This window comes from Octopus bimaculoides, chromosome 1, assembly GCF_001194135.2.
Source record: "Octopus bimaculoides isolate UCB-OBI-ISO-001 chromosome 1, ASM119413v2, whole genome shotgun sequence".
Taxonomy (NCBI): Eukaryota; Metazoa; Mollusca; class Cephalopoda; order Octopoda; family Octopodidae; genus Octopus; species Octopus bimaculoides.
The window spans coordinates 126,088,489-126,100,882 of NC_068981.1; the positions used below are offsets into that span (position 1 = coordinate 126,088,489).

Genomic DNA, 12,394 nt, shown 5'->3' on the forward strand with positions numbered 1-12,394 from the left:
ATAGTTTCATTTTTAAAGTGAAAGTATTTGACATGAGTGTTTTTGTTTCACTTTTGACACGTAATACTTAAATAGTGGAGGAGATATTATGTTGCCGTGTGCTCGAACTCTGCAAGAAGTTAATAATTTTTTTGACTAAAACACAACTGGAACCCTAAGTAAGGCATGTGTAAAATTTGAATGAAATTGGTTGCGTAGTTCTCGAGTTTTAGAGATTCACACAGACAGACAGACAGACAGACAGACAGACAGACACACATTCTCATTTTTATATATATAGATGAAGATGATAGATGATGCTTGGTTATACAAATCCTGTGTCACTCTGCTTAGCAGCCGCTGATTAAGTTGTAATTGGTATTGGAAGGTTAAGAGCTTCCTTGATGCATGCCAGAGGAGCAAATAGCTATTATATCGATAGCATCGTGGTGAAAAGTGCTTCGTGGAGGAGCGAGGTGTTGTCACGTTGAAGGTCTCTCACTCAACTCTCTGAGAAAGTGAAACTCACTCTTTAAGTACTAGTTTTACTACGCATGCGCACTCGAGGGGCTTCCGGTGGTGAAGTCTCTTGCGCATGCGCAGAATAGTACTTCCTCAATGGCGGCTATAATTTCGCGCCACTACAAGGGCTTTCTTAATGGTAATGTTTTCCCTCTTCATCTCAGTATAATACCTGTAGATTAGAAGCAAACTTGTGATTTATACTGGCTTGCTCTAAAAATTTTACTTAGATAACAAAGTTTTTCACTCAGCATCCTGAGTCTGTGTTCTAAAGTAACTAGATATCCCTCAAGAGCTTGGCATGAAAGGTCATTGTAGACTTTTGTTATTTTTTGTATATGATGTAATTAACAAGGTTTGAACTCATTATTACTCCCACGTTATCTTCATTACTTAGGAAAATAACCAGAAATGATGATAGAAAGAGAATCCAACAAGATCTAGAGAAGTTGTACATGAAAGAATTTGAAATGGTGAAGACACACCAGATTAAGAAGTTTATGAAACTCAAAGGTCAGAGAATGAAGACTGAAGCCCGTTACCTACCTGTGAAAGCAGTAATTAATGTAAGTAGCCGACATCTAGAAAGCTCTGAAGAAGCTGTACTAAACAAAGGTCTCAACTTTACGACAACCATCAAGCACATTCCATACATGGACATAATAGCCCCTATTGAAGAGATAGCCGTAAAGATACCAAAAGCTCAGGGAGATGAACTAAGGTGGAAAGTGAGATAGGTACTAGAAAAAGCAAAACTTCCTAAACCAAACATCATTAAGGAAGAAAAGTTTGCTATCAAAAAACTACAGAGTGACAATTCCATCATAATACTTCCAGCAGCCAAGGGAAATGCTACAGTGGTGATGAACCAGTTTGACTACTCGGGAAAATTGGCAAGTCTTATAAGTGATGGTAGCTACAGCAAAGTAAAAAAGACCCAACTCTGAAAACAGAGAGGAAGTTGTCACAGATCTTGATCAAGAACAAGGATCGCTCTACACCAATGAAGTACAGACAACTGACTCAACACTACAATAAACTACCACACATGTATGGTCTCCCTAAGATTTACAAGGATGGTATTCCATTAAGACCTATAGTGAGCTGTAGAGGTTCAGCATGTCATCCACTCAGCCGCTTCCTTGTGGATATAATCAGTCTATTAAGCAGGAAAGTCAACATCGTACATGAAGAATTCCATCCACTTCACAGAATTGATCAAGGAAAACCCCTTTGAATCCAACCAGATGGTGAGTCTAGATATGATAAGTCTGTTCACCAAAGTCCCAACTGGTGAAGCACTATCAGTGATTCAAGAAAAACTAGTGACAGACACCCATCTAAAAGAACGCACTAGTATACCAATAAGAAACTTGATGGAAAAGTTGACCTTTTGTGTAGAAACTACCTACTTCACTATGACCACTGATATATATCAACAGGAAGAGGGTTTAGCTATGGATTCGCCATTATCACCGATAATAGCCAATATATACATAGTTGTGATATGTTGACGACACCTTTATACTCTGGCCCACCAGGAAGATGTCCAAGTGCTGTTAGATCATGTGAACTCAATAAAGCCATCCATACAGTTCACAATGGAAAAGGAAAAAGACAATCAGCTTGCATTCCTGGATTTATTAATAACATGCACGAAGTATGGATTCAGGACATCCGTATATCACAAGCCAACCTTCACTGGATGATACCTCAACTTCAATTCCCACCATTCATACAGTGTAAAGAGAGAAATTGCTCAGTGCCTAAAATATCGAGCAAAGAATATAAGTAGCGATCGTGATACCCACCACGAAGAAATGATCAAGCTCAGTAACAATCTATTAAGAAACAACTACCCCAAAAACATACTATCTACTCCAATTATAAAGAAAAGAGAGGACGAAACCAATAAACTGCCCACAGTCTGTCTACCCTATGTGAAAAGCCTCTCCGAAAAGATACAAAAGAAATGCAGCCCATATGACATCAGGAACATATTCAAAAGTAATACAACACTTTGCAAATATCTCCTTGAAGTAAAACCACCAATAGAAGAGAATATGACAAAAAACTGTGTGTACTCCATCCCATGCAGCTGTGGTAGGTTATATAAAGGCGAAACATATCGCCCCCTCAAAATAAGAGTAGAGGAACATTGAAAAGCTGTGACACAAGGAGATATTGATAAACCGGGTATAGCTGATCATGTATGGGAAAATGGAGACCACCTCCCCCTGTGGGGTGAAGTTAAAATGATAGACAGAGAACACCACTGGAAAATACAAAAACTAAAAGAAGCAGCACATATGCTAGGACACAACAACCTCCTAAGCAGACCGAGTGCAGATATGAATAGCATATGGGAACCAGTACTAAGGAAGGATAGGAAAATATTAGACTTGTAAACCCTAAAATTCACCCCATTATTGCCCATGGGCATATGGTGTAGTGGTTAAGATTCCGAGTTCGATTCCAGGCAATGACCTGAATAATAATAATAACATTGAAAAATACCTTAGGAATGAGAACTCAGGTTCAAAATTTCCCCCAAGACACCTGATGAAGGCTGGAGGGTATATCAACCAAAACGTATTAACAACAAACAAGATGAGGATAAATATCTGTCAAATGTAAATAATTATCAGTAACTTTCAACATGTAAGTAGTTTTTTCTTTTTTTATTCTTGTTAAAAAAGGCTTGTCAATCAAAAACAGCTTAGAAAAACTGGAAAAGTCTTTTATGAACTATGGTTTCAAAAATGTTCTTAAGCTAAATATATTTCAGTTGCCTTTGAGAGTTTAGTGGTGGCAGCAGCAGTTTGTTTACATTATTTTGGATCTCCCTTAGGTCAGATTTTAGCTGATTCTCAGTGTTTTGAGAAAATCCATTGGCAGCATGAAAGTTGAAATGGCAATTACTATCTGTGATAGCTATTTGGTTTTCATAAAGAAAGACGCTTGTTGCTGAACCTGTTTTACCGTAAAATAGTTTTCATGTTTGTGTGAACTTCATTTTAGTATTTTTAAGTTGCTTCATATAGCCGATTCATCACGGATTTTTACAAAGCTATGAAATACAATAGATTTTGGTCTAAATGTTCACTAAATAAAGTGAGAAGAGTAATTATGTCGTTTTAAATAACATGTTTTGTAGTACTCCTTGTGTTGGTGTTAAATTTCAGTCATGATCATACTAGTGAGATTTCTTGTAGTATTAGATATATTTTGTAATCTGGTCTGAATAATCTTTTCTAATTTAGGCACAAGGCCCAAAACTTTGGGGGAGGGGCCAGTCGATTAGATCAACCCCAGTACGCAACTGGTACTTAATTTATCAACCCTGAAAAGATGAAAGGCAAAGTCGACCTCAGCGGAATTTGAACTCAGAACATAAAGACAGACGAAATACCACTAAGCATTTTGCCCAGCGTGCTAACGTTTCTGCTAGCTCGCCACCATGTAATCTGATCTGAATAATGTTACTCTGATAATAAAACTAATTACTGATTTTGTAAACCAGTAACTTGGTTTAGGCTAGAGGAGACAGCATAAATGTAAAAGAAAACATTCAAAAAGGCATTTCAAATAGTCCTTGACACCTGTACATCTAAAGGTGACAGTGCCATGTTGCATGTATCTTTTACTTGTTTTGGTCACTAGACTGTGGCCATGATGGAGCACTGCATTGAAAAATTTTTAGTTGAATGAATCAACCCCAGAATTTTTTTCTTTTTAAGGCCTGGTATTTATTTTATCAGTGTCTTTTTCCCAAACTACTAAGTTATGGGGATATAAACGCACCAACAGTAGTTGTGAAGCAGGGTGGGGTTGAAACACAGACACAAAGGCACACACGCATAGATATATATATACGATGGGCATTTTTCAGCTTCCATCTACCATTCACAAAGCTTTGGTCGGCCCCAGGTTATAGTAGTAATCACTTGCCCATGGTGCCACACAGTGGAACTGAACCTGGAGCCATGTGGTGAGGAAGCAAACTTCTTACCACACAACCACACCTGCACTTTTAAAATAGTTAACAAGACTCCCTTGTAATTTCTAGCAGAGATTGAAACCTCCACCTTGTATTTGGTTACTTACAAACACCTTTACCCACAAGATGTAAAGAAGCAGCTTTCTTAACTCACTTTGTGCGTGTGTGTGTGTGTGTGTGTGTGTGTGTGTGTTAAACACTTCCATCAAAATTACAAATATTCCTGCTCCTCTGAATCAGCACAGTGTGTATCATGACCCTTTCAATCTCTGTGGTGCATAGCTGGCCTTGCATTGCTTCATTTATGAAGTACAAGCGGCATTCATTGATTGACAACTAATTATCAAAATTGTCTTTCAATTTCCAAAGAAGGCTGTAGTTTTTCTCTTTCCTTGTGAATTAAAGATGGACTATGGTTGAGAAAATTGTTTTTGAAGCTGCCACTGCACATATCAATGTAACATTATTCTGATTCTGTGGTACCTACATGGAATGTTACTGTTGCTTTATAGATAATTAATTGGCTTAAACCTAGCTTAAATTGAGAGGCTTTTTTTTTTGCTGTAATTTTATGGTGGTACCCTTTGAATATGCTTATTAAGGCTTTACTATACTTATCTAATGCACAAAAATTTGTGTGGTGTGATATTAGATTGTTAAGTTATCATCCTATGTCTAGAGTTCTAAATTTGGTTTTAGCCAGCTGACATACCTCAACTCCATTGTAGTTACTCATGATAATGTCAAATACTTTATTCACATTTTTTCCTATATTGAACCATCTTTGAAAAGCAAACTACAGGCATTATTATTTAGTGGGCAGAGTGATATATGTAATTAAAACCCTTGAAAGTGACGACCCATTTGCTGAAGTGAAGAGATATAATACTGGCTAAAGAAATGCCAAAATATATTGGGAAACAGATGTCAGGGAACTCACCTACTGAAAAGTTATGTTTTTATTGCATAATTCATAATAAACTAGATAAACAGCTGTTCAAATTTTAAAACAAACTATTCTACTTTAAATGCTGTTATAGATAAATTTAGATAAATAGACACTTAATTTGATGAGAGACACTACTGCTAAAAGTGTTTCAGTAATAGACATTTAAAGTGGATGTTTAGAGATTACAATATTATAATAATGTTGTAAAAAATAATGTTGTAAAAAAAGAAAGAACAATATTTTTTTACAAGTTAAACAATGAAGCATAGCATTGACAATGAGCTTTACAAGCCCTCCCCAATTAATATGATTGATTCAGGTGATGCTCAGTTTGACCATGTATAGGCAGGGCTGGTTTTAAGCCAATTAGACAGATTTATTCAAATTGGACCTTGGGTCAAGCAGAGGATGCTATGATGAATTGAATATTTCCTGCTGTTTTTATTGCCCTGAGGATTTACTTAACAATGCCTATAATTGGGTGAAAGGAGTTTTTTCAAAATTAAAACTGATTAAAACATACCTTTGGTCAACAATTTCACATGAAAGACTAAATAATTTGGCAATGCTATCTATAGGAAATGACATTACAAAAATCATTGACTTTGAAGTGATTTTAAAAAATTTCTTGAATTAAAAAAAAAGCCTGTTTTTAGAAGGCTTATTCACAAACAGTTTGTCAGTAATTATCTTGACTTGTAATAAAATATTAAAACTTTGATATGAGCTTTCAATTTTTAGTATATCATTGTGGCTAATAGTGGAGCCTCAAGTTCTCAATGCTTTTTGGCTGAGACTGGCATACTACACAAAACATAAAACATAAAAAAAACATCAATCTCCAGTTTTAGAAGGCCCCACTGACAATTTTCTAATTGGGTCCTGCACTTCCTAGAGCAAGCCCTGTGTACAGGAAAAATATATGCATTGTGATAGAATGATTCATGGGTGGTGACATCAGGAGACAAGCTGGTCTGATAGCTTGCAAGAGAGTGAGCTCTATTTAAGGCAACCCAAGGAGTATGTTGTAATGTTAAAACATGTTGTATAAGGCTGGGGAAGGAAGAGTCAGATGTGGTGATGACGTCTACAATTTCTAATTCCTAGATAGACTAGGGATCAGAATGGCTTATTATGACTGAAAAGGAAGACTTGTGTCAGTGAAGTATGGAAAATGTAAGAGAAATTAATTGATATAGATGATTACTGACTCTAAAACTTACTGTATTCTGTGTCTGAATCTGATAAGGTTTATGGCATTTTTGAACTTTGAACTTTGCCTAATGTGAAAAATATAAATTGATATAGAAAACAAAATATTGATGTAATTCTGTTTTGGAATAGTGATTGGTCAGATTTTGTTGACCACATGGGCAATATTCAAGTGAATTGTGACATCGGTGATTGCTGAATATTCCCACTACAGTTACTTGAATATGCTAAATGTATTACCTTAGATGGAAATGTTCTCCCTCCTCCCATTTTCACTATCAACTACAACTACTACTACACCTGTACAATTACAAATAATTCACATCCTCTACTTTTTACCTTCTGTCTCTTCCTCTTCTTGCTGCTACCTCCTGTGTGAGTGTTTTCATATTGAGGTAGCGCTTGGAATATAGAGAGCACTACTCTAAATGGTGTGCAGTTACCAACTGTTTTCATAACAAGGGATTTATTTTCCTCCTTTACTCTACATCCGTATATGTATGTACACGAATATATATATTTATATCTGAAGCTCTCCATTGCTACTCTGAGTATGTGTGTTTAGTGTAATTAATATAGACATATATAAATATAAATATGTGTGTTTAAGAAGATAGATAGATAGAGAGATAATTATAAATCAATCGTCATCATCAATACTAATAATACTCATTGATAGTTTTTAGGTCATATCAATAAATATGCAGCTACCTTACTTGGAATTAACCAATGTTCCATCTGTAATTAATTGATGGCTAAACAGTATTACTGTTATTGATATTCATTTATTGATATTTATTTATGTATTGTATACAAATGAGAAATTCTGTTTTGCTTTAGTAAGTATTTTTATTTTGAAAATCAATATTTATTTTATTATTTTGTATAAAATAAAATTATAATTATTTTATCAACAATAGCAAAAGTATATTTCCAATATTACCAGTCATATGATGAATAACACTGTAGTAAAATAATTATCACCACCACCAAAAACTAGGATGAACAGTCAGAGCTCCCTAAAAGCATACCCTGCAATTTTAAAAAGGGTTACTTTGAATAATGCAGCCTCAGTTGCTCACTGCTAAAAAAAAAAATTAACCCATTACCTCCCATAATTCTATTAACTGGAATTTTTTTTATGAAACTTTGATTTCTAGCATAAAACAGCCTTAGAAACACGCTGGAATTATCAAAATAACATTTTAAATAGAAATAAGCGAGATATTGGGTGAAAAATTAGCAAAAAGGTAGTAGATATAGCAAAAAGGTTAGATATGTGTAAATATTGACAGATAATTACGAAATTTGTAATTTTTAAGTGATCTCATATGAGATCACTGGTAGGTAATGGGTTAAGATGAAATAATAATAAAAACCAGAGGCTACACTGCGTGGTTAGGAGACTCACTTTGGGTTTAGTCCAACTGCATGGCACCTTGGGCAAGTATCTTCTGCTATAGCCCCAGGCTGACTGACACCTTGTGAGTAAATTTGGTAGATAGAAACTGGATAGAAACCTATCCACTATCTTCCCAACAATAACCTTGGGCACCTTTTTGAATTTCATGTGTTTAACACTCATTGACATGCTTACAAAATCAAAAAACAGCACAGCACCTATAACTTTCAGAAACATTTTTTCATGATCAGAATTACTGAAGCATGGAATAAATTACTTGCATCAGTTGTTAGTTGTTAAGACACTACATCCTTCAAAACTTTCAGGCTTCCTAAAATTCACCAACAGTACACCTGATGCCTCCTAACCCTTTTTCTTCTTCCTTCTGTTTTTAAAAGACTTTTTCACTGTTCACTTCCTGTGCATATTCTATGCAGTTTTGGTTACTTTTTCTTATGATTTGTGCATCTGAGCACTGTACACAATAAGTTCACAATATGTGTGTGTGTGTGTGTGTGTGTGTATCTTAGTGTTTTTCTCTTCACCACTTGACAACCAGCAGTTTGGCAAAAGAAACCACAGCCAGACTTAAAGAAATAAGTACTGGGATTGATTTCTTTGACTTAATCATGGAAGGCAGTGCCCCAACATAGCTGCAGTCCAATGACTGACACAAATATCAATGATAAAAACAGTTATAGCTTGAATGTCTTTCATCGTAATCTACTTACTTCTCTCTTCAGCCATACTATGTCCTATTCCAGGAATCCACTCTCACCGGTATTCCCCACCCATACTTCACAGAATATTAACATTTTGAATTCTCTGCCCGCACATGTTTTTCTGTTTCTACGGTTGTCAACTTTGACAGTTTAAGCAAAATGTTAGTGAGATCCATCTTATTGATCTTAGAGGCCAGCAAAGCCATAGAACTGCCTTTTCTTATCAGGTTAACAAATATTTAAAATTGGTGGTTGACATGGGGCGAAACAACAACAAAAACCCCAAATAAAAAAGCACCACACACACATGCCTTTTGAGGAGCTGTTATTGTAATAAGATTCAAACTTAGTGTCCCTGAAACTACATACATATATACTTCCAAACAATACTCATTCAATCAGGACAAGCACTGAAAAATACACAAATAGCCTTACTGGCCCCCAAATATTATGTGTTAAAATACATACCACCTCCAAGTGAAGAGGTGCTCTGTAACCAGCTCTAGAATCTGCTGTTATATAAAAATAGACTAGACACTGGAGAGTGCAAAATGTCCAATTGTGTTACAGCTCATAAATTCATCACTGTACGTTGAAGCATGCTGTATAGTCCTCAGTTAAGAAGACCTAGTATAGCCAGGAAAATTAATCTATGAGTTGCCCTTCAACATTCAGCTGATTACTTGCATGCCATAGGACTTCTTGATCATGGTTGATCTAAGGCTACACGACAACAGTAAACAGATACATCATCATATCTCTTGTTTGGTTTAGAAACACACACACAAACACAGATAGCAACAATACTAACAGCACAATTCATCCCTAACATGCTGAGACACATAAAATCAATAAGTGTGGAGGAGCAGCAAGTCACACTTTGATTGAGTTTACTTTACCCACCTTCACTGTAACTACCCAGAATCTAAAGATATGGGCCATACCAACCACATTTACTTGAGCACAATGTGATCTACCCACCACAACTTATTGTACCAAAAAACTATATATTTTATCCATTTATTTTTTCTTACACCTGTAAAACCCTCCAGTAAGTTGAGGGTTCACCCTCACACATCTCTCTTTTCAAATAGGGGTATTCATGTAGCTTCCCTTCAGCAAGATACCTGTTCCTGTGTCTCTATCATGCTTTAATCTCTTATCACCTGGCGCAAAGCCATCTCCCTCAGTTGAGGAGTTTGTTTTGCAAGTTATTTAGGGACTTCACTGTTGATAGTGCCATATAAAAGGAACACGGTAAAGTGGTTGGCATAAGGAAAAGCATCCAGCAATAGAAATCATGTTGATCCAGTCCTCTGGCTCACCAGCTCTTGCTGGACTGTCCAACTCAAACCAACAGGAAAATGGACATTAAATAGTGTTAATGATGATGATGAATCCTACTGCCCTCCCTACTTTGGCTGATGTTCTGATTTAAATTTCTCAAATTAAACATGAGTAAATATGGCATTTATTCAGTTAACTTCATGCTTGCCATATAACTTTTTAATCAGAATTCACGTAGATCCACACAACTACAAACATACAGAAACAGTGATTAATGGAGGTAGTGCAACATGCACAGACTGCACTATACAATTAAGCACTTTATGTCAGTAGGTGCTATGTCATCAACTAGATGAAGGTACACTATATCCAGAGTTATAGATCTGTGGATTGCATTTAGCCAATTGGCTACCACCTTGTGTCTATATTTATTATAGGTTAGCTTGATAATCATTGACTATTTTTTACGTGTTAATGTCATCTCTAGAAATTATTACCAGCACTGATTTTGATATGATGTTTCATATCCAAGACAATGATATCATCATCATCATCATCATCGTCGTCGTTTAACGTCTGCTTTCCATGCTAGCATGGGTTGGACGATTTGGCTGAGGACTGGTGAACCAGATGGCTACACCAGGCTCCAATCTGATTTGTCAGAGTTTCTACAGCTGGATGCCCTTCCTAACGCCAACCACTCCGAGAGTGTAGTGGGTGCTTTTACGTGCCACCGGCATGAAGGCCAGGCAGGTGGTACTGGCAACAGCCACACTCAAAATGGTGTATTTTACGTGCCAGTTCGGCGGCACTGGCAACGATCTCACTCGAATGTCTTTACACATGCCATCCGGCACAAGTGCTGGGAAGGCGATGCTGGGCACAGGTGCCATCCCGATTTCGCTTTCGCTTGCCCCAACAGGTCTTCGCAAGCCGAGTTTCATGTCCAATGAAGGAGACGACGTCGGCATGGGTGCCAGTCGTCAAAATGCATTATTTCAGGAGTTTTTGCTCTTTCGTCAGCACCCATCCAACCCATTAATCATCCATGAACTCATGGCTTAAATAGCCACTACATACAGAGAACCTTGACAAGGTTTAATATACTTTGTAGTATATTATAGTTGCAAAATGAAGTACTGTGTCCTTACAAGTCATTAATATTGACTTTTTTTTTCTCTCACTACAGGTCTAATTTTAATTAATTCAAATTGTGGCTCATTACATTATGTTATTGCTCACTTGACTATTTGTTGTACATGCACCTGGGATCCTTGGGTATATTCCACAAACTACAAGCGTAACAACAGTCTACACTTCCTCGAAGGAGGTCAGGATAACAATACTGGAAATCCCTTTGATGTTTGTTTCATATAACATCTGTATTTCCATGCATGGCTTGGACAGGAGTTAGTTTTTGTAGCTGGATTTTTAATGTCAGATGTATTTTTGGTCACCACCCCTTACATCATCATCGTCATTTAACGTCCGCTTTCCAAGCTGGCATGGGTCGGACAGTCTGAATAAGGGCTGGCAAGCCAGAAGGCTCCACCAGGCTCCTATTTCCTTAAGTAAGGAATCTGTATTCCAGAAGAATTAAAAAATGCAGAGCTAGTATATGATTTGATGTCAACAAACTCACTGGTTGCACCCCACTCACAAAAGAGTTGTAGAATAAAATATATCTGCTTTACAAAAAACTATATTAAACTTTCAAAATTTTATTTAAACATTGAAGTGAAACAAATATGATTTTTAAAATTAAAAAAATAAAACTTTATTTTCAATGAAAATAAAAAATACAAATGAATAAAACTTTTAGTTACATTTATTCACATTATTTTGAATTAATTATATATTATCTTGGAGCTTTGAGATTTTGATGATATAATTCTTTATTTTTAGAATGACAGTGATTGCAGGCTAAATAACAATATCTTAAGCAGTAACAGTTGTCACAGGCTGTACTATCATCTACTCCTTTGATGTAAATATAAATATACATAATATGACCTCACACTGATCTGTGTTCCTGATAAATTCTTAAATTTGAAAAATTATGAATAAATTATACCATGATATTGCAAGCGCACGTTTAAACACTGCTGTGTTTCTTTCAACTTTTTTCTTAAAACCTAACGAATTTGACCAGCATGTTGTACTGCTGCCTCTCCCTCTCCCTCCCTATTGTATTCTCTCTCTCTCTCTCTCTGAATCACCACTTCCACCATTTCCTCTTCGACTCACGCGCGAACCCCAAACATGTAACCAGCTCGCTTTCCAACTCCACCACAATTTCGTACTGGAATCTCTATGCTAAT

The 12,394-nt window shown here is 36.3% G+C and overlaps 1 long non-coding RNA gene across 3 annotated transcripts in view; it reads left to right on the forward strand.

Annotated features, from left to right (window-relative positions):
* LOC128248577 (uncharacterized) overlaps window positions 1-12,394 on the forward strand; it is a 42,874-nt gene that overhangs the window by 7,616 nt on the left and 22,864 nt on the right. The window lies entirely within an intron of this gene.